This window comes from Heteronotia binoei, chromosome 3 (assembly GCF_032191835.1).
Source record: "Heteronotia binoei isolate CCM8104 ecotype False Entrance Well chromosome 3, APGP_CSIRO_Hbin_v1, whole genome shotgun sequence".
Taxonomy (NCBI): domain Eukaryota; kingdom Metazoa; phylum Chordata; class Lepidosauria; order Squamata; family Gekkonidae; genus Heteronotia; species Heteronotia binoei.
Genome location: NC_083225.1, coordinates 19,624,101 through 19,644,836, shown reverse-complemented (window position 1 = coordinate 19,644,836; position 20,736 = coordinate 19,624,101). Strand labels below are relative to the sequence as shown.

The 20,736-nt window shown below is 48.3% G+C and overlaps 1 protein-coding gene across 1 annotated transcript in view; it reads left to right on the top strand.

Moving 5' to 3' along the window:
* Positions 1 to 20,736, top strand: part of ELF1 (E74 like ETS transcription factor 1) — a 135,115-nt gene that overhangs the window by 1,992 nt on the left and 112,387 nt on the right. Inside the window, exon 2 of the mRNA XM_060233555.1 lies at positions 5,476 to 5,565. The gene's annotated coding sequence lies outside the window, so the exon portion shown is untranslated. The remainder of the gene's footprint in view (positions 1 to 5,475; positions 5,566 to 20,736) is intronic.

The following is a 20,736-nucleotide window of genomic DNA, read 5'->3' as shown; positions in this document are numbered from 1 at the left end:
GCGAGTGGGCTGGCCCGAGGTCACGCAGTGGTGCTGCGGTTTCAGTCCTGGTTTCTCAGTCGTGACATGCCAGCGGGTCTTTCGTCTGGTTCCTGCTGCTCAGAGGGCTGAAGTCGAGAGATGGAGGTGTTGAGTAGAGGGTGGAGCTGTGAACACTTGAGGTGTGAGTGCTTGACTCTTGAGCTCTTGAGTTGTCCGGAGGTCATCTTTAAAAACAGAAGAATGTACAACAGGAACTTGAACCCACCCACTTTGTGTCCGTGTTTACATTTCCACCAAGCTCTTCCTGTTTCATTTTTAAATTGACCCTCCTCTTCCATCTGTGAATTTGGGAGGCAGTTTTGCCAGCCCTGCAATTAACTGAAGGGGCGGCGGCGGTGGGGGGGGGGGGAGGGAGGAGAGAAGGGCCTGATTAAAAGCCTGCTCAGTGAGGCATTACATTTATAGAATGGATGACTCTGCGAGGGGCAGCTGCCTCAACATGCGTGTTGACAACCCAGCCGAAGGTTGCCTGAAGTTTACCAGGAGAACAGAAGGAAATTGGGAGTTGCTTTTTGAGTCTCAGGCTAGTTAAATCATGTGCCTTTGTATTTTTTTTTTCAACTTCTGCTTATGTGTATCTGTTGAGGTGATTTAACTGCCCAACAGTGGTTGGGATTAGGGAACTTTAACGAGTTTGAAAACGAAACTGTAGCTCAGAAAAGGAATGTACGTCTCTTAAAAGCCAACGCTAATGTTTAGAAGTTTAGTCCAGTAGGACCAACAGAGTTTTATTCAAGGTATAAGCGTTTGTGCGCAGCCGCACTCTTTCAGACTGTATCCAAAGAAGTGTGCACGCACGCAAAAGATTATACCCATAATTAAACTTCGTAGGTCTTAAAGAGGCCACCGAACCGAACATTTGTTCTTCTGCTTCAGACCGACATGGATACCCGCTTGAATTTAAAAGCTTGGTTGCCTTACTTGTTAGTTAAATTTTGTTAGTTCAGTTTAACTCAAACTTTAACAAGCAAGACGACAAAACTATTGATTTTTTCATATGACTATTTGTAATAGGGTTGCCAAGTCCAATTCAAGAAATATCTGGGGACTTTGGGGGTGGAGCCAGGAGACTTTGGGGGTGGAGCCAGGAGACATTGGGGGCGGAGCCAGGAACAAGGGTATGACAAGCATAATTGAACTCCAAGATGGACAATTATGCCACTGATGGACCTCTGCTCCATATTTTTATCCAATCCCCTCTTAAAGCTGGTGATAAGTCCTCAAGTGACATGTGGATCCACCCCCCAATGCAAATCTGCATTCTGCCATGGTCCTGCATCTGGCTGAAATCCCAAAGGCTTTGATGACCAACCCTTTCCTATTGGCAGCTCTTTACTCAAAGGCTGCGGGGGGGGGGGGAGCCTGCAATTTGCGGACGCTAAAGCGGGGAAGCCAAAGCCCAGCGACTGGCGCCCTAGAAAAAGGCTGATGTTTCCCCAGGAGCAGGCATTGCTAAGCGGCAGGCGAGCGGAAAAGGCCGGCGCGTTGAAGGGAGCCAGGCCTGGGAGTGGGAGGGAAGCTGAGGAGAAGCTGCCGGCGATTCCGGCCGGGCGAAAGCAGGCGGGCGCGTGTGAGTGGCAGAAGCGAGGAGGGAGGCGCTAGCGGGAGAGCCGAGCGAAGAGCCCTCGAGCCAATCCGGCCTGTCTGGAGCACCAGCCAGCACGAGAGGGAACGGGGCAGGGAGAAAAGTTGGGCCCTCTTGGCCTCCCTTTGGGCGCCGCCGGGGGTTCCTTCTCCTCTTCCTCAGCCAGGCCTTCTCCCTTCGCTTCCTCCTTCCCCACCTCATCACGCGATCCCCCCTTCCCTGTCGCCGCTCAGCGCCCGCTCTGCCAGGGGTTTCCTGAAGTGGCTCTGCTGCAGCCCCTGGTAGGAAGCGAGGGCACAGGGGGTGGTAATGCGGCTGGAGCCGTCGATGCCTGCGGAGTGGCTGCGGGCGCCAAGGCGCCAAGCGCGGCCAGCAGCAACGGAGCAGGGGCTTCCCCCTCTGGTCAGCTGACGCGGCGGCGGCGGCGCGGGAAGCAGTTCCCCCCACCCCCCACCCCCGCCTCCAAATGTTGGTGCGGCGCTGGTGTTGCTGCGGCGGCGACGGCCCGGCGCTGTGAGGGGGAAGCATCGTCCCCCCTCCCGCTTCCGAATATTTGCAGACCGGGGGAGGAGGCTCAAAATCCAGTGTTCTCCCGCCAGGGCGGGAGATTTGGGACGCCTAATTTGTAATTATTATTTTTTTCTGTTTAGAGGGTTTACGAGAATGATCAAATACAACTTTACTAAAAAAAAAAAAAAAGAAACGCCCCCCCCCCCTTCCCGGTCAAGCCACAACTGACTTAATGGGGCAAACCTTGTAGGGTTGTCAAGGCAAGAGATGTTCAGAGGACTTCTTCAGATGTTCAGAGGGCTTCTTTAAAAGGCAGGGCCCAAGGTCGTGGCCAAGGAAGAAGGACAGAAAGGGGGCTGGGTGAGGTGAAGCTGACTTAATGGGGCAGACCTTGTAGGGTTGTCAAGGCAAGAGATGTTCAGAGGACTTCTTCAGATGTTCAGAGGGCTTCTTTAAAAGGCAGGGCCCAAGGTCGTGGCCAAGGAAGAAGGACAGAAAGGGGGCTGGGTGAGTTGAAGCTGACTTAATGGGGCAAACCTTATAGGGTTGTCAAGGCAAGAGATGTTCAGAGGACTTCTTCAGATGTTCAGAGGGCTTCTTTAAAAGGCAGGGCCCAAGGTCGTGGCCAAGGAAGAAGGACAGAAAGGGGGCTGGGTGAGGTGAAGCTGACTTAATGGGGCAGACCTTGTAGGGTTGTCAAGGCAAGAGATGTTCAGAGGACTTCTTCAGATGTTCAGAGGGCTTCTTTAAAAGGCAGGGCCCGAGGTAGTGGCCAAGGAAGAAGGACAGAAAGGTGGCTGGGTGAGTTGAAGCTGACTTAATGGGGCAAACCTTGTAGGGTTGTCAAGGCAAGAGATGTTCAGAGGACTTCTTCAGATGTTCAGAGGGCTTCTTTAAAAGGCAGGGCCCAAGGTCGTGGCCAAGGAAGAAGGACAGAAAGGGGGCTGGGTGAGGTGAAGCTGACTTAATGGGGCAGACCTTGTAGGGTTGTCAAGGCAAGAGATGTTCAGAGGACTTCTTCAGATGTTCAGAGGGCTTCTTTAAAAGGCAGGGCCCGAGGTAGTGGCCAAGGAAGAAGGACAGAAAGGTGGCTGGGTGAGTTGAAGCTGACTTAATGGGGCAAACCTTGTAGGGTTGTCAAGGCAAGAGATGTTCAGAGGAGGGTTGCCATGGTGGGTCTTGGAGATCTCCCATCCAAGTACCAACCAGGGCTGACCCTCCAAGTTTGGCAAACCCCGGATTTGGGATGTCCGAGTTATAGCCCCCAAAGCAGGTACCCCAGGAAAGCTCAGCTTCAGCTCTCACTAACAACTCTTTGTGCTGCGGAATGGGAGCTCCGTGATACGCTCCTGGGGATGCCAATCAAGCTATGGACAATGGCTGTGGGTATCGGGGCTGCTGGAAGTCAGTCCCCAGCATTGCCTACCGTTTGATTGAATCAGGGCCGTCCGGGAAAACAAACTGCAAAAACAAAACAAACGAAGCAACGTGGTCAGAAGTGGTTCAAAACGAGCCACAGATCGGCCCAATTCATGCATGAATTGCGATTTGTGGTTAGGTTTGTGCCCATGCCTAATCCCCACCCTTTTGGGCTGAGGAGGAGGCCTTTTGAGGCTGTGGGGGAAGGGCAGGGCAGGGGAGAAGGCCCAGCTTCCTCTTTGGCCATGCCCCATAGAACCCTGCCCCATGGCACAGGGCATTGCAGGAGCCCAGGGGCTTCTTTAAAAGGCAGGGCCCAAGGTAGTGGCCAAGGAAGAAGGACAGAAAGGGGGCTGGGTGAGTTGAAGCCCCCTTCTCCCCCAGTGACTGAGGCATCTCCTGTGGCCTCCCTTGAAAGGACACCAGAGGGTGTGGCAGCCCCAGACTTTGATCCTGGCGAGTTGGAGCCTGGCCTTGTATTTCCTTGAAAGGAAGATGGCCCTGAATGGTCCCCATTTAATCATAGGTGCTCCTGAGGGGAAATGTGCCTTGTAGTTAGAGCCCCGCTCTTCTGCTTTTTGCTTCTAGCGCTCAGTCCTGTTGCATAGGATGAGCAAGCTATGCCACTGTTGCACCGCTTGGCAGTGTTACTCCAGGACAGCACTATGCTGCAGGCATCAGGTCCCAGTAGCAGAGCATACCAAAGGGCTAACATTAGAAACAAAAGTTATGTCTACGGCAGGGGTGGCCAACAGTAGCTCTCCAGATGTATTTTTTGCCTGCAACTCCCTTCAGCCCCACCCATTGGCCATGCTGGCTGGGGCTGATGGGAGTTATAGGCAAAAAACGTCTGGAGAGCTACCGTTGGCCACCCCTGGCCCTACAACTCCCATCAGCCCCAGCCAGCATGGCCAATGACTGGGGCTGATGGGAGTTGTAGGCAAGAAACATCTGGAGAGCTACCGTTGGCCACCCCTGGCCTACAACTCCCGTTAGCCCCAGCCAGCATGGCCAATGACTGGGGCTGATGGGAGTTGTAGGCAAGAAACATCTGGAGAGCTACCGTTGGCCACCCCTGGCCTACAACTCCCATCAGCCCCAGCCAGCATGGCCAATGACTGGGGCTGATGGGAGTTGTAGGCAAGAAACATCTGGAGAGCTACCGTTGGCCACCCCTGGTCTACGGCACCAGCAGCCACTCCCACACTATCTCAGTGCACCAGTCTCCCCCCCCCCCCACCATGTTACCGGCAATACTCCCTCTATGTTGTGGAGTCTCATGAGCAAAAATTCTACTTTGCGAGCTGCTGGCATTAAAATTGTGACCTATTGCATAAATTAGTTTGCCTGAGGCCATTTTTCCTGAGCTGAGACAAAAATGTGTGAGTTGGAGGCTAAAAAACTGTGAAGTAGCTTATGCTCACTCAGCTTGGAGGGAACACTGGTTACCTGCACATACCTTGGAGGCATCAGCCAGCTCATGGTGATGGCAAGAATGCCATGAGGGTGTTGAATAACTCACCCCCACCCAAGCAGAATACAGAAGTCACCAGCCAGGAAGAGCCCAGGACACTTTCCCTAGTACCAACCTAGCTGGCACCTGGCTACGGAGCTCGCTTCAGGGTCTGAGTTCCTTAGCAGCCCAGTCACACCTACCAAATAGCCCTTTGAACAGAGGGAAAAACCCAGGCCCAGACTGGGAAGGAAGGCTTCCCACTCTCATCACAACAGCTGATTAGAAGATCAGCCTCAGATGCTTGTTAGAGGTGGTTCTCCTCTCCACTTGGCAAGAAGGGCTGGTTCTGGAGGCCCCTTCTCTGGATCCTGCCTTGTAGTTCACTGCCTCTGGGGATAGTCTGGCTTTGTCAGTCTCCAAAATGTCTGAACGTAAATCCTTCAGCTGTGAATTCCTATTCCAGGAACTGAAGTAAACTCTGTGGAACCTGACTGCTTGGCTACAGACGAAGGGATGGTGTGATTTGCTCCAGGTGATTACTGGAAGCCTGTAGGTAAGTGTAGCAGTCCATGGGCTTTCAGCACAAGGTGGAATTGTAATTCACCAAGAACTTTGATAACCATCTGACGGTCACACATGCTGAATAACGTGCTCTGCAACTGGGTTTTACTCGGTGAAACAGCAAAATCCAATTGCAAACAGTTGTTACAGTGCATTTTCAGCACGTGAGGGGGGGGGTCACATTCAGCTTTCCACTTGCCAGAGGGAAACAGACACAGTAAAACTGTGGACAGATGGTATTTGCCTGCACTGTCTGTTTTGGGCGCAATAGCAGTGCGGGGAGCTTGAGCAACCACTAGGCAAGCTTGCCATGCTGGTGGGAGTAAGCCTTATGGTCACGGGACTAGTAGTTGCCTATTGGGAATGCCGTGGCATCTCGGATAATCTGAAGATCTGGAAGAGCTACTGAAGCCCTTTCCTGATATCTTCAGTCTTTAACGTTTCGGAATGTTTTATGGGTATATGAGTGAAGTAATATTAACACTGTTTATATGTTTGACGTAAGCTGTAAACTGCTGCAGACTGTGAGAGAGGCAAGGGTGAACGTGTTTAACTAAATAAAAGAAACAGCTGGCCAAGCTTCCTCTCCCCCCCCCCCCAAATGTCCCCCTGCCCCATTGTCTCCCAGACCTGAAATGCAGATTTATACGCAACTTGCAAAGAACCAAAGTTTTTGGTAGCTTAAGTATAACTGAGACTTGAAGTAATCGTAATCAGCCCATGTATTTTAAAAAAGGTAAAGGTAGTCCCCTGTTTGGGCCAGTTTGGTGTAGTGGTTAAGTGTGCGGACTCTTATCTGGGAGAACCAGGTTTGATTCCCCGCTCCTCCACTTGCACCTGCTGGAATGGCCTTGGGTCAGCCATAGCCCTGGCAGAGGTTGTCCTTGAAAGGGCAGCTGCTGTGAGAGCCCTCTCCAGCCCCACCCACCTCACAGGGTGTCTGTTGTGAGGGGAGAAGACATAGGAGATTGTAAGCCGCTCTGAGTCTCTGATTCAGGGAGAAGGGCGGTATATAAATCTGCAATTCTTCTTCTTCTTTTCTGTGCAAGCACCAGTCGTTTCCGACTCTGGGGTGACGCCGCATCACATCGTTTTCACAGCAGACTCTTTATGGGGTGGTTTGCCATTGCCTTCCCCAGTCGTCTACATTCCCCCCCCCCCCCACCGCAAGCTGGGTACTTATTTTATTGACCTCGGAAGGATGGAAGGCTGAGTCAACCTCCAGTCAGCTACCTGAACCCAGCTTCTGCTGGGATCGAACCCAGGTCGTGTGAGCAGAGAGTTTGAGTGCAGTACTGCAGCTTTACCACTCTGGGTCAGGGGGGCTCCTCCGTGTATTTTAGCAGATCTCTACACTGCCCTGGATTTCAAAGAAGTCCAGGAAGCTCTAGAAATAAAGCGCAGAACACGGTATCTGGCTAAAAACTATTTTTCTTAAAATAAGATGTCAAAATAAGATGCCAAGAAGTAAAAACCTTAGGCTTTATCAGTTTAACTAAAGAATTTTCTTTAAAGTCAAGCATAGAAGATAAAGGTGTAAGAAAGCAAGCAAAGGGGTGTCAGTTGAATTTGTATGATTTACTTTTTCAGAAGACTTAAGCCATACTGTAAATTTAGGTGCTCAAGTAGACAAGTACGTATTGAAATTTGGTGACCAACAGTGCAATACTGTACAGAAATAAATCCAGGGATTTGGACTAGAACTCTATATAGGATTGACTGCCACCTTGTGGACATTATGGGCAGATATGAAGGCTGCATTTACTAGCTAGTGAAGAGCTGAAATAGCTGATCGACCACCTGTGTCACTAATTAAAATGACTTGTAACTTCCTTGGGCATCCTTATAGTAGATGAGCAGGTAATTACTTGCCAGAGATTTGAAAGCTAGCAAGCTGCCCTTCCAAGAACAAAATCTACCATAATACTTTATAGTTGTAGTAGAGGTGGTTTGAAACATTTTACTCTGATTGACTCTGGATATAATACAATAAATGGATGAGAAACAGCACTAACTGAATGTCACACAAATGATTATGGAGCTTTCCTATAAAACTGGTCTTCTGGCTATTATCCATTATTGTTAGTTCTTTCACTTTTTAGTACATTATAATCAACTGTGTATACATATCTATCTATCCACACGTAAAGCAGTTGCAGTGAACCCTTTATACAACATAAGTGCTGGCCATATAGGTATAGTTAATGAATATCTGGTGTAGTGGTTAAGTGTGTGGACTCTTCTCTGGGAGAACCGGGTTTGATTCCCCACTCCTCCACTTGCACCTGCTAGCATGACCTTGGGTCAGCCATAGCCCTGGCAGAGGTTGTCCTTGAAAGGGCAGCTGCTGTGAGAGCCCTCTCAGCCCCACCCACCTCACAGGGCGTCTGTTGTGGGGGAGGAAGGTAAAGGAGATTGTGAGCCACTCTGAGACTCTGTCCTTGAAAGGACAAGATAAATGTCTTTAAGAAGTATTCTGAGAAAAACCTTTCAAGAAAAGAACCAGGGCTGGGAATGATGGCCCAGTCAAATTAGCCAGCAGGAAGACAGACTCAAAAAATGAGGAATAGCACAGTGAACCAACAGAAAGTGTAAAGCAGTGGTTGGGCAAGGATCTGGAGAGCTACCGTTGGCCACCCCTGTCCTACAACTCCCATTAGCCCCAGCCATTGGCCATGCTGGCTGGGGCTGATGGGAGTTGTAGGCAAAAAACATCTGGAGAGCTACTTTGGCCACCCCTGCTCTAGGCTGATCCTGCCTTGATCAGGGGGTTGGATTAGATGGCCTCTTCCTACTCTATGATTCTATGATGGTCCCCATTCTGGTATTTGTGGCCTGACAGATGCTGATGCTGGACTCACTTACAGATCCTGACCCAACCACTGCTTTAACTTTCTGTTGGCTCACTGTGCTATTCCTCATTTTTTGAGTCTGTCTTCCTGCTGGCTAATTTGACTGGGACATCATTCCCAGCCCTGGTTCTTTTCTTGAAAGGTTTTTCTCAGAATACTTCTTAAAGACATTTATCTTGTCCTTCCAAGGACAGAGTCTCAGAGCGGCTCACAATCTCCTTTCCCTTCCTCCCCCACAACAGACACCCTGTGAGGTGGGTGGGGCTGAGAGGGCTCTCACAGCAGCTGCCCTTTCAAGGACAGAGTCTCAGAGGGGCTCACAATCTCCTTTCCCTTCCTCCCCCACAACAGACACCCTGTGAGGTGGGTGGGGCTGAGAGGGCTCTCACAGCAGCTGCCCTTTCAAGGACAGAGTCTCAGAGCGGCTCACAATCTCCTTTCCCTTCCTCCCCCACAACAGACACCCTGTGAGGTGGGTGGGGCTGGAGAGGGCTCTCACAGCAGCTGCCCTTTCAAGGACAGAGTCTCAGAGCAAAAAAACATCTGGAGGCAAAAAAACATCTGGAGAGCTTCCGTTGGCCACCCCTGCTCTATGATAGCCTCCAGGTACTTGAATATGTGATCATATCACCTCTCAGTCATCTCCTCTCCAGGCTAAACATGCCCAGCTCCTTCAACCTTTCCTCATAGGACTTGGTCTCCAGACCCCTCACCATTTCGTCACCTTCCTCTGGACCCGTTCCAGCCTGTCTATATCCTTCATAAAATGTGGTGCCCAAAACTGAACACAAGACTCCAGGTGAGGTCTTACCAGAGCAGAGTAAAGCGATACCATCACATCACGTGATCTGGACACTACACTTCTGTTGATACAGCCCAATATTGCATTTTTCCACACTTATTTTCCTATAATAAGGACAATTAAAAAAAAGATATGTTCTAATGCTGCCAATGTCTGAACTATTGTTTACTGGGTTGCCTCTGATTTGGTAGTACCGTTTTTATGAGGTCGTTTTAATCTTGATACGTGCATTTTAATCTTAATTTGTTGTTAATATGTTGTTTTATTGTTGTAAGCCGCCTTGAGCCTGCTTGCGGGATAGGACGGGATATAAGTAAATAAAAAAATTAAACTAATGAGTCGATTGCTTGTAACGGGCATGAACAAAGTCTCCTAGAGCAAGGAATTGCTTTATACTTCCTTTCTAGCTCTGCTGTGGGTAAGGTCAAACTTCTTGCTAGTGTGAATGCCCTTCTGGTGTTATGAGATTCAAGGAGGTATAAGGCAATATATCTTTTGTTTGTGGAAGAGGTATAGTCTGGAGATCTGAGGCTGTCCATTTGCCTTTCATTAGCTATCACTTTCTATTTAAGTATTTTATTAATTTTATTAATTTCATTTATATCCCGCCCTCCCCCACCTTGGCAGGCTCAGGGCGGCTAACAACATTCCATAAAAACATACAGTAGTAAATAAAACCTTAGATTTACAATATAAAACAATAAGACATTAAAACATTAAATTAAAACCAGTCCAGTAAATACAGTTATACTGCGGTATAGATCTTTAGACCGCATTGGCGGATCCTTGATTACCGTTTTTCTTAGCAGTCCGGATGTGCTAATTTAAAAAGGGTGGTCTTGCAGGCCCTGCGGAACTGTTCGAGGTTCCGCAGGGCCCGCACCTCCTCGGGGAGTCGGTTCCATAGGGTAGGGGCCGCGATCGAAAAGGCCCGATTTAGCCCACTCTACCCCAAGGTCTAAAAGAGCCTGGGGAGACAGACCTAAAATTTTAATAGTTTTCAAGACTTCCTTTTTGCCAGTGAGATTGAAACTGATCTTGGAATATCAGAGGCAATGAACCTTGGGGATTTATGTTCACAGCCAACCATTTGAAAATCAATAGAATACAAATTCTGGCCTCCGCCTGAATCATACCTGTTTCTAGCCTAACCCAAGAGTTTGACATGCATTTGGGCACTTGTAGTATAGCTCTACGTAATTTAGATGGTTCTCTTTCAAGTGAGTAGATCCCAGCGGGCAGCCGTGTTGGTCTGAAGCAGTTGAACAAAGCAGGAGTCAAGTGGCACCTTTAAGACCAACCCGTTTTTATTTAGAACGTTAAGCTTTCGTGTGCTCTGAAGCACACTTCATCGGACGAGGAATCCTCGTCCGATGAAGTGTGCTTAAGAGCACACGAAAACGTACGTTCTGAATAAAAATTGGTTGGTCTTAAAGGTGCCACTTGACTCCTGCGTTGTTCATCTTTCAAGTGAAGAGAATGCAGAAGACAGTGACCCCAGAAATGTTCTGTATAACAGCTGGGCCAGCAATTTTGCTTTAAACGATTTGAGAGTGGCCGGAACATAAAACTGTCCTGTTTTGTTGTTTCTTGTCTACTGTAGCTTCGCCTTTTGGATTCTGTGTGTGTACAGAATCAGACATTCTTTAAATCTGATCTCTCATGCTGGGCTAAATGCTCCCTACCTACCTATGGGAGGGGTAGGATGCTATTGCTTATTTCTCATGTGCATGCAAGACTATAGTCAGCGGGAAAGTTATTAGCTGGCCAAGAGTGGCATATCAGTATTCTTAAAAATCTCTAGGTGGTGGTGACAGGGAGCTATTAAAGGGGTCTTCAGAGGTTGAGCTGTCTCCAGAGAGACAAGGGAAACCATAAGAACACAAAACTATGGTTAAGGAAGCTTAAATCGTGTTTGATGCGATACCTGAATTAAGAAACCATGTTTTCCATTCGGCTGGCAAAATCCAGTTAGGAACCGTGGTTTGTATCAATTGACAAACCATGGGAAGGCTATTGAACCGCCTCTGGGAAGTTCCGTACCGTGGAAGCAGGAAGCAAAAGTATCCATCAGCCATAATGTTGTGTGTCTCAAGATGCAAACCATGGTGTGGATTCTAAACTATGGTTGTCACAAATCTTTGTTCAGTGTCGTTTCTGAATAGCATCAAAGATGGGCTTCCTGTCTTGCCAAGGATGAGATCCACCTCCTCTCCCATGTCTGTGGAGTTCTGTGTGCATTAGTCCTATCATTGATGTCATTCGTCAGCGTAGACATTACCGTGGCCTACAGAATGTTTCCTCTGACTGGAGGATTCATTACAGTGGAGCAACTCCCTCTTCTCATTCCACAGCCGAAGATGCTGGTGGGCGGGGGAGTAGAGGACCCCTGGAAGACTATGTGAGCCAACCGTGGGTAAAGGGGGCTGATGTATACTGTCAGCCTCCCATTCATGGAAATCCTCTGTGGAATCCATCCTTCCTGTTTACTATATAGAGCCAGTTTGGTGTAGTTAAGTGCGTGGACTCTTATCTGGGAGAACCGGGTTTGATTCCCCACTCCTCCACTTGCAGCTGCTGGGATGGCCTTGGGTCAGCCATAGCTCTGGCAGAGGTTGTCCTTGAAAGGGCAGCTGCCTTGAGAGCCCTCTCCAGCCCCACCCATCTCACAGGGTGTCTGTTGTTGGGGAGAAAAGTAAAGGAGATTGTGAGCTGCTCTGAGACTGATTCAGAGAGAAGGGTGGGGTATACATCTACGGTCTTCTTCTTAGGTTCAAAGACTCTTATCTGGGAGAACCAGGTTTGATTTCCCACTCCTCCACTTGCAGCTGCTAGCATGGCCTTGGGTTAGCCATACTGGCAGAGGTTGTCCTTGAAAGGGCAGCTGCCGTGAGAGCCCTCTCCAGCCCCACCCACCTCACAGGGTGTCTGTTGTTGGGGAGGAAAGTAAAGGAGATTGTGAGCTGCTCTGAGACTGATTCAGAGAGAAGGGTGGGGTATACATCTACGGTCTTCTTCTTAGGTTCAAAGACTCTTATCTGGGAGAACCAGGTTTGATTTCCCACTCCACCACTTGCAGCTGCTAGCATGGCCTTGGGTCAGCCATACTGGCAGAGGTTGTCCTCGGAAGGGCAGCTGCTGTGAGAGCCCTCTCCAGCCCCACCCACCTCACAGGGTGTCTGTTTTGGGGGAGGAAGGTAAAGGAGATTGTGAGCTGCTCTGAGACTCTTCGGAGTGGAGGGCGGGATATAAATCCAATCTTCTTCTTCTCCTTCTCCTTCTCCTTCTCCTTCTCCTTCTCCTCCTCCTCCTCCTCCTCCTCCTCCATATTGTGAATGCACAAATGTTTGTGTTGATAAACAATAGTTTGCCTTGTGCCCTTGGTAGTTCCGCTGAGGTTGTGAAAGGGGAAGTGATATATGTGTTACTTCATGACACAGAACACCGTGTCAACACTGAACACATGCAGGGAGGAAGGGGGGGTGTCTTTTGCGTAACTTCTGCAGCACTTTCGGAGAGGCAGCCATAAGAGATGCAAGTAAATAAAATGTGTGGTTTTAAATTGTCCATACATTAAGACTGATAGACCTGCTTGTGGCATAAACTTTTTGTTTGCTTGGGGAGGCAGTCTGCTTCTCCTTTCTTTTTTCTTTTGGTGTTCTTGTATTTCATGTGCAAGTGTGCGTGCGCACCTGGAAGTCATGGTGGCCTCTGGTGACTGACCCCAACCGGGGCACGGAGGCTATTCAGAGAGGTGGCTGAATCAAGCCCGCCTCCTGACTTCGGGTATTCTAAGGGAGTCTCCCATCCAGGTACTTGCCAGAGTTGAGCCTGCTTGCTTCGCTTCCAAGATCTGATGAGATCAGGCTTCCCTGTCCAGGCCAGGACTTCTTCTTCAGTGACGCATTGCTCACTTGATTCACCCTCCCTCCCCAAGCAGCAATGATAGGTGCTGAAGCCATGGTCCAAATGCCCTGGATCCTAGTGACCCTAGAGGGGGACTCCACTGTTTACGGTCTAGCTCAAGGTCTGATGTCTGGCTTCAGTTTGGGCGACGTATCATGGAGAGAAGCCACGAGCCTACCCTGCTCCGTGCAGAGTGTTGCCTTCTAGTCCCCAGTAAAGTAGGATGAGGTGTGTGCTGTATGGACCAGATAGAAGGGGCGGGGGAGAGGGGAAATGTAGCTACACAGGAGTGGGAGAAATTAGGCTGTAACTCTGGGGGGGGGGGCAGATGCCTGTAGTTGGCAGCCTGACTGCTGGTGCTCAGCCCCCCATCCTGCCTGCTAGGGACAACTGAAGAATGAGGCCTGGTTTATAGAGCGAAGCAGCTTGGACTTTGGGGCGGGGGGTATCGTGCTCCTGTCCCTGCAGTGTCATGTGTACTGGGGACCCTGCAGAAGAAGCTGAGCCTGCAGAAGAAACTGTGCCCCTGCCACCTGCACCAGTGCCCCTGCCTCCTGCTGGAGAAGATCCAAGCCCCCCTGCCTCGCCCTCTCGGGTGGCTCGTGTGCGTGACCGCCTTCGTCAGGACCTCAGGGATCGGAGGAGGGCGGCACGCTCACGAGCAAAATGCTCCCTGAGCCCTGAGTTTTGAAAGGATTCTGGCCCTTCTAGGAGTGAGGATGCTTGAGTCTCAGCAGGATCCTGGCTGCCTCTCTGAGCCAGCAATTAGCCCAAATGGGCAACAGATAGCAGAGGGCTATATAGCTGTGGGCTTTGGGAGGAGGCTTTGTGGAAGCAACTAGTCACTTACCTGACGTTCTAGCATCCACTTCGGCTTTTGACTTTGACTTCTGGACCCCCTGACTTCGGCTTCTGAACCTCTGACCTGCGATACCTGGACTGTGATTCGGTTTTGGCGCCTTGGACCCTCTTTGCTCACCAGCTACAGACCTTGGATTGCCCCTGGACTTTGCCTGACCCGGCCCCAGCCCGTGACATGCAGTCCCTTAAGGACGCTTTTAGAGTCACGTGGGAACTCATCCCACACGAGCCCAGGGCCTAAACACGCACTAGCCAGCTGTGGTGGCAGACGTGCCCATTTTGAAACGTTTTGCTGCGAGGAAGACAGAGAATGGAGAGTCGAAGAGAACCAGAGTCCTGGAGCATCCCAAAGACTAACGAAATTGTGGGCCGGGGAGGAGCTTCCATGAGTCACTTCGGTTTCAGTTTGCTTTTTTACGGTCCGTGACCAAATACACAGCACAATGCAGGCCAACAACAACCGCATAAAAATTGTAAAAAATCAAGATGGACCTAAATAGGTGAAACGTAAGGTATTTAAAAAAATAAATGTGAAAATAAAATATAGGACGTTAGTATGAATAATGAGATATGACAGATAATACAGTAGTGGTCAAACATCTTCTAGCTTAATAAATACAGTACATATAATAAAAAATTTAAAAGTTATACAGCTCCCGAAGAAATATTAACTAGAATACACTGGTTAAAATTACAATCTGTCAGCTCGACATTAGCTTGTAAGAACCATAAAATGCAGTTTGATTGCATGGGAACAAAATTTGGCAACTTTATGCATGGTCTCTGTATTCATATCAGTTTCAGTAGCATTTGTGATGGTATACAGAGTACTCGGGCATTTAAGAAAAGATAAAATACAAGCTTGGAAATACTCAAAAAACAGTCAGTTCAGGACCCCTTCTTTACATAATCCTCACGAATTCTCCTAGCTGCCGCCATAAATTTGGCACAATTGATTGTGAATTGGGGGTTAAAATCTGATAACAGCGTATTTCTGATTTTGAAATCAGAAAACCCGAGACAGCCCTCCAACAAAGAACAAATGTACCTGGCTCGTATGCCAGGGTATAGGCCACACCCAAACAAAACATGGTCAATCGTTTCAACTTTATCTGCACCACAAGGACAAACCCGCTCAGCCATAGGCACCTTTCTTTGGCTGCTTCACTCTTCAGAATGCAGAGGCCACCCTTCCACCTGACGTTCTCTCCTGTCCGTGGCAAACTTGATTGATTAATGATACCAGAACTAGAGGGCGCTGCATGCTGGCCTTCCAGGTGCGAAGGGCGTGGTATAAATCCAATCTCCTCCTCTTCCCCTTCGTCCCCCAGCAAGGAGTCTTCCCTCAGAGCCACCAGGCTGGCCCCGCTTCCCATCCCACTGTAGTTTAGTGGACTGACTAGGGCGACCTGGGTTTGAATCCCCACTTCTACCATGGAAGCTTGCTGGGTGACCTTGGGCCCATCACAAACTCTGAGCTTGATCCACCTCACAGGGTTGGAGAGAAAAGCAAGCTATAAATACATAAACGCAGGTAACTGGCCAGAAGTGGGGGAAGACCCTGGGTGGAAATGCAGCAGCCAGCAGTCAGAACCCCTCCCCCCCCCGTGAAGTGTGGCCATCCCATGCCCTCCTGCTCTTTTCACCCTCACTCATGGCAGGGAGGCAGGATATGCAGAGAAGCACAGCAAGAGGGAATGAAGTGCAGACATAAGAGCGGAGGGCGGGTAGGATAGCTGGTGCCCAGACAGAACAGTTTCTGAACGCTCACTGGGTGTGTCTTGTAACTACACCCTCATCGCTATGCCTGTAGATTGTGCATTGCTGTTTCGAGGCAGGTGGTAGAGAGCAGCTTCTGGGTCTTTTTTTCCCTGTCTTCGCTCAGCGACAGCACTTCCACACTGAAGGCGGACTAGGCCCACCCGCTCTCTTCCTATCGTTTCAGGTTTCCACTACCTTTTGAAAAACTAAGGAGACCAGACACCTGTTACTCTTGCTGTTTCTGGCCCTTCCTCCAGGCTCTGCTTTAGAAATGAGCACACCCACCCACTCAATATGCAGATATAAATATTTGGCTTGGCTGAAGAGCAAATTGCAGGTTGCGTGCAAGCAGACGTAGTTGAAGCCTTGATGGAAGTTTTGTAAAATGAAAAACAATTTTGAGAGGAGGACTGGCAGGGAGAAAGGGGTGCTTGACGCTTTCCCCATTGGCCCCGGTTGCTTCTCTTCCACCCCCACGTGTTGTCCCAAATGCATAATTACCTTTGTAAATATGTGTCTGCAACCTCTAAAAGGCAATGCAGCAAGCCGGGGAGGGGGTGTTCTGTGGGGAAATGGCTTGCAGGAAGCAAGTTTTTGCACGCTTGTGTGCATGCATATACACCACAGCTTCATGGCAACAAGCTCAGCAGAATGCTTTTCGTTAATAGCAGCAGCATCTTATCAGAAGTGTTGCGTTTTTGTTACGTGTTTGCCCTCATGTGGAACCGTGTGTCCAATCACTGGCATTCTTAGTAACTTCACCCTGAGTCACTGCTGAATATCATGAAGGTGTCAATCATAAGGTTACTTGCTGGTGTCAGCATGCCTAAACAGGCCTCCAGGTTCTGTCTGCCCCTGCGGTCAAAGCTGAGTATATGAGTCAGAATTCATTGTTTGTCTTCGTTGGTTGCTGTGTCCCCACCTTCGGAGTTTTTTTTGGAGGATAGCCTGGTTCTGTCAGTGAAGAAGCTCTTATTTGCTTTAAGAACATAAGAGAAGCCATGTTGGATCAAGCCAATGGCCCATCCAGTCCAACACTCTGTGTCACATAAGAACATAAGAGAAGCCATGTTGGATCAGGCCAATGGCCCCTCCAGTCCAACACTCTGTGTCACATAAGAGAAGCCATGTTGGATCAGGCCAATGGCCCATCCAGTCCAACACTGTGTCACAGAAGAGAAGCCATGTTGGATCAGGCCAATGGTCCATCCAGTCCAACACTCTGTGTCACATAAGAACATAAGAGGAGCCATGTTGGATCAGGCCAATGGCCCATCCAGTCCAACACTCTGTGTCACACAGTGGCCAATATATGTGTGTGTGTACACACACACACATATATATACACACTGTGGCTAATAGCCACTGATGGACCTCTACTCCATATTTTTATCCAATCCCCTCTTAAAGTTGTCTGTGCTTGTAGCTGCCACCACCTCCTGTGGCAGTGAATTCCACATGTCAATCACCCTTTGGGTGAAGAAGGACTTCCTTCTATCCGTTTTAACCCGACTGCTCAGCAATTTCATCGAATGCCCACGAGTTCTTGTATTGTGAGAAAGGGAGAAAAGGACTTCTTCCTCTACTTTCTCTATTTAAAGTGCATTGTAATATCTAAGTTATTCACCAAGCTAGTAACAGGGTTTGTTTAACTGAAGGCTTAATTAATATCTCAGTGACCTTGGGTGAGTCTCACAGTCTCGCCCTTACCTGCCTCACGGAGTTGTTGGGAGGGTAACATGTGGAGGAGGAGGGTGCAATCTGCTTTAGGTCCCCGCACCTCTGTGGAGAAAGGCTGGATGAAAATGAAGTTAAATAAATAAATGATTAGTTGTGTTAAGTTACTAACTATACTTCATGCAGAGGGGAATGATGTGATTTGCTTTGGGTTCCCCTCCCACGGAGAAAGGCAGGGTAGAAATGAAAGTCAGAGAAATAACTGATTATTTGTTAACTATACTTAATGCAATGTGTGTAGTTAATGGCTATACTAGTCTGCATAATTCTCTTTTATGACCAGGTTCTTTTAGGTTGATGGAATAAGTTGTGTAGCACGTTCAGTTTTGTTCTGAATAGCGGTAGTGCCAGATGTGAGGCGGCAGAAAACATTTATGGAATGCAGTTGTTGGATGTTGTCCTTTCCAGCCTTTTTGCCCTTTTGCTGTAGCAAATCTGCATTCATAAACAGTTGCGGTTTTGGGGTCAGTGCTGTAAACAGATGGACTAAGGCCAGTTTCCTATACTAGTCCATGTGTCTTTCCTCCAGCATATTTGTGAAGGATATGAGAATTTCTCTTTCTGGAGTCCTCCAGTCCAGGATGCCATTTATGTCAGAGCCCAGGCTGATGCTTTGGTAAGCTGAGAAGGTCGATGTGAACTCGATGGTCAGCAGCAGTGGCTGTTAGCCCCTGCATCTTGTCTCAGAAGGGCAGAGCTTGCACAAAGGCTCCATGAAACTTATTATGACCAGTAGACATCTTCCATGAATTCACTTCATCTTTGTCAAAAAGCAGTTTAAACCACTGGCCTCATTCTTGCATCTTGTGGTAGTGGTTTCATACACTGTATGAAGAAGTACTTTCTTTTGAACATGACAATGAACATATGAAGCTGCCTTATACTGAATCAGACCCTTGGTCCATCAAAGTCAGTATTGTCTTCTCAGACTGGCAGCGGCTTTCCAGGGTCTCAAGCTGAGGCTTTTCACACCTATTTGCCTGGACCCTTTTTTGGAGATGCCGGGGATTGAACCTGGGACCTTCTGCTTCCCAAGCAGATGCTCTACCACTGAGCCACCGTCCCCTCCCCCCTCACAAGATTTTGTGTCTCTTGTGAGTATATTCAAGAGGTGGCGCACCTCTTTTCCTATGACAGGTTTCTGAGAATGTGCAGAATTCGGAAAATAGCAGCAGCTAAGCATCTGCTAGTGGTTGGTGCCTCGACATAACCACCTTCAAGCAAGAACACGGCGAATAAATATTTGTGTTGTGACTTTTGGGGTCACATTTCTTTGTAGCATTCTGGCGGAGTACAGTTGCGGTGTATAAAGAAGCCCATTCTCGTTCTTGAGTGGGATCTGACAAGTCAAATATTACTGGCATCGATACTGCTATGCAGCATCCAGAGGGGTTATGTGAATCCATGTTTCCGTTCATAACTATGTAGTGTGAATGAATAATATAATTCCTTATGCATGAACATCTGTATATTTAATGTTTGAGGTGGAAGTGGTATTTAAACTATCCAGGGTAGAGTTGGTGGACTTTTTGACTTGATGCAGAAAGTCAGATCTTAGGTAGAATATGCTGCTAAATTTAGACTTTTGTAATACACCATATTTACTAAAAAAAGAAAAAAAGGGACCCTGATATATATGTGATGAATCTATATACTATTAGCCATCCATGATCCCCATCTGCAGATAGCTGAATCAATGGCTTGGGGCCACACGGAGGTGAAACAGGTTTCTCAGCAGATTTGGGGCACTCCTCATGTTTGCAGAAAAATCTAAAAATTTTTTTTAAAAAACCCACTTTTTTTTTAAGAAAAAAAATCTCTGAAAAATAAAGTAGCATTCACTGTACACGCGCAGAGAGTATGCAGGGGATTCTTGCAGATGCTCTGGACCTGGCAATAGCAGAAGAACATGCCAGCGGCTGCTCTAGTCTGGCCACAGGGCTCAGTAGGAGATTGGAGGGGCTGGAGCTATGGAGCGAAGGGATTCCCCTCCTGCCAGTTCCCCCCCCCCACAACTGTAAGGAGGAAATGGCAGCTGTGGAGGAGGGATCCCCCCCCACAGTATCACATATGTTTTGTGAATACGATTGTTGAGACTACTGTATTCCTCTATCACAAGTATTTCATTGAATGGGTTCTGCATTGAGTTTGGTTTATGTTGGTGACGTAGCGAGGTAATGCAGCTTGTCTTCTCTCCAGATGCATGAATGAGCTCTTCCAGCTGAAATTTTTCTTCGGGCTGAAAGTATCACCGTAGTGCTCTTTACAGCTTGGGAAAGAGCAGAGCTGTTATATTAGAGTGATACTCCGAGAACGACAGAAAGATAACATCAGGTTCCCACTTCTATTTTTGCTTGGTGTGGTGGGACAAGATGCATTAGTAGGGAAGAAGGATGCATAACGCTCTTTCCGTGTGCAGTTTTCCCCTGCAAATGTTCTCCTCCTTGAGCTGTCTTTGTCCACCTCCCCCAGGAGTCCATAATTAAGTCTGGCTGGGAGGAAACTGACCCAGGGTAGACATTTGCTGAGAAGACTGAGAAATGTTAAGCACTTGTTATCCTGCAGTTTCCCGATGGATGCAAACATTGGTTTGGTATGTATACTTGCCGAGGTAATACATTATCCCATCCTCCCCAGTCTCCTGGACAGGAGGAGACTAGGATAGACTTGTATGAGGACTAGTAGTCCTCATACAAGATAGGATAGACTTGTATGAAGGCTAGTACTGTAGCCATTTTTGCAAGCCTTTGATGTGAGGTGATAGTAGAAATAGGCTGCTAGAACTTTTCAGAGTCAGAAATTAATTCCTGGATGTGGTTATTACTCTGTCCTAATATGAAAGTGAAGAAGGGCTGCCATTACCTCTCCTTCTGAAACTTCCCTCTGTGGCTCCCAAGGGGCTCTAGTGTTATCCTTGTGCTGGCTAATGAAATTAGGTAGGGCTGGTGTTTTATGGGCCTATCAGGTTCTGTGCAGCTCTCATCAGCTCAGCCTCTTTGATTTGAATCAAATAAGGATTTTATTGAAAAGATACATGTTCACAGCAAGACGTTCTTTGTTAGAACTGACCTCATAGGGTAAGATCAAACACTTATACTCTAGGTATGACAATTAATGACATCAGCAAAACTAGGTGAGCAAAAGCATTTGAATTATTATACTCTCAGTCCCCCCTCATTGTCTTTCTGTGAGAATAACACACCAAGCCATTCTTTCCAACGCTTCTGATAACCACCTGCGTTTC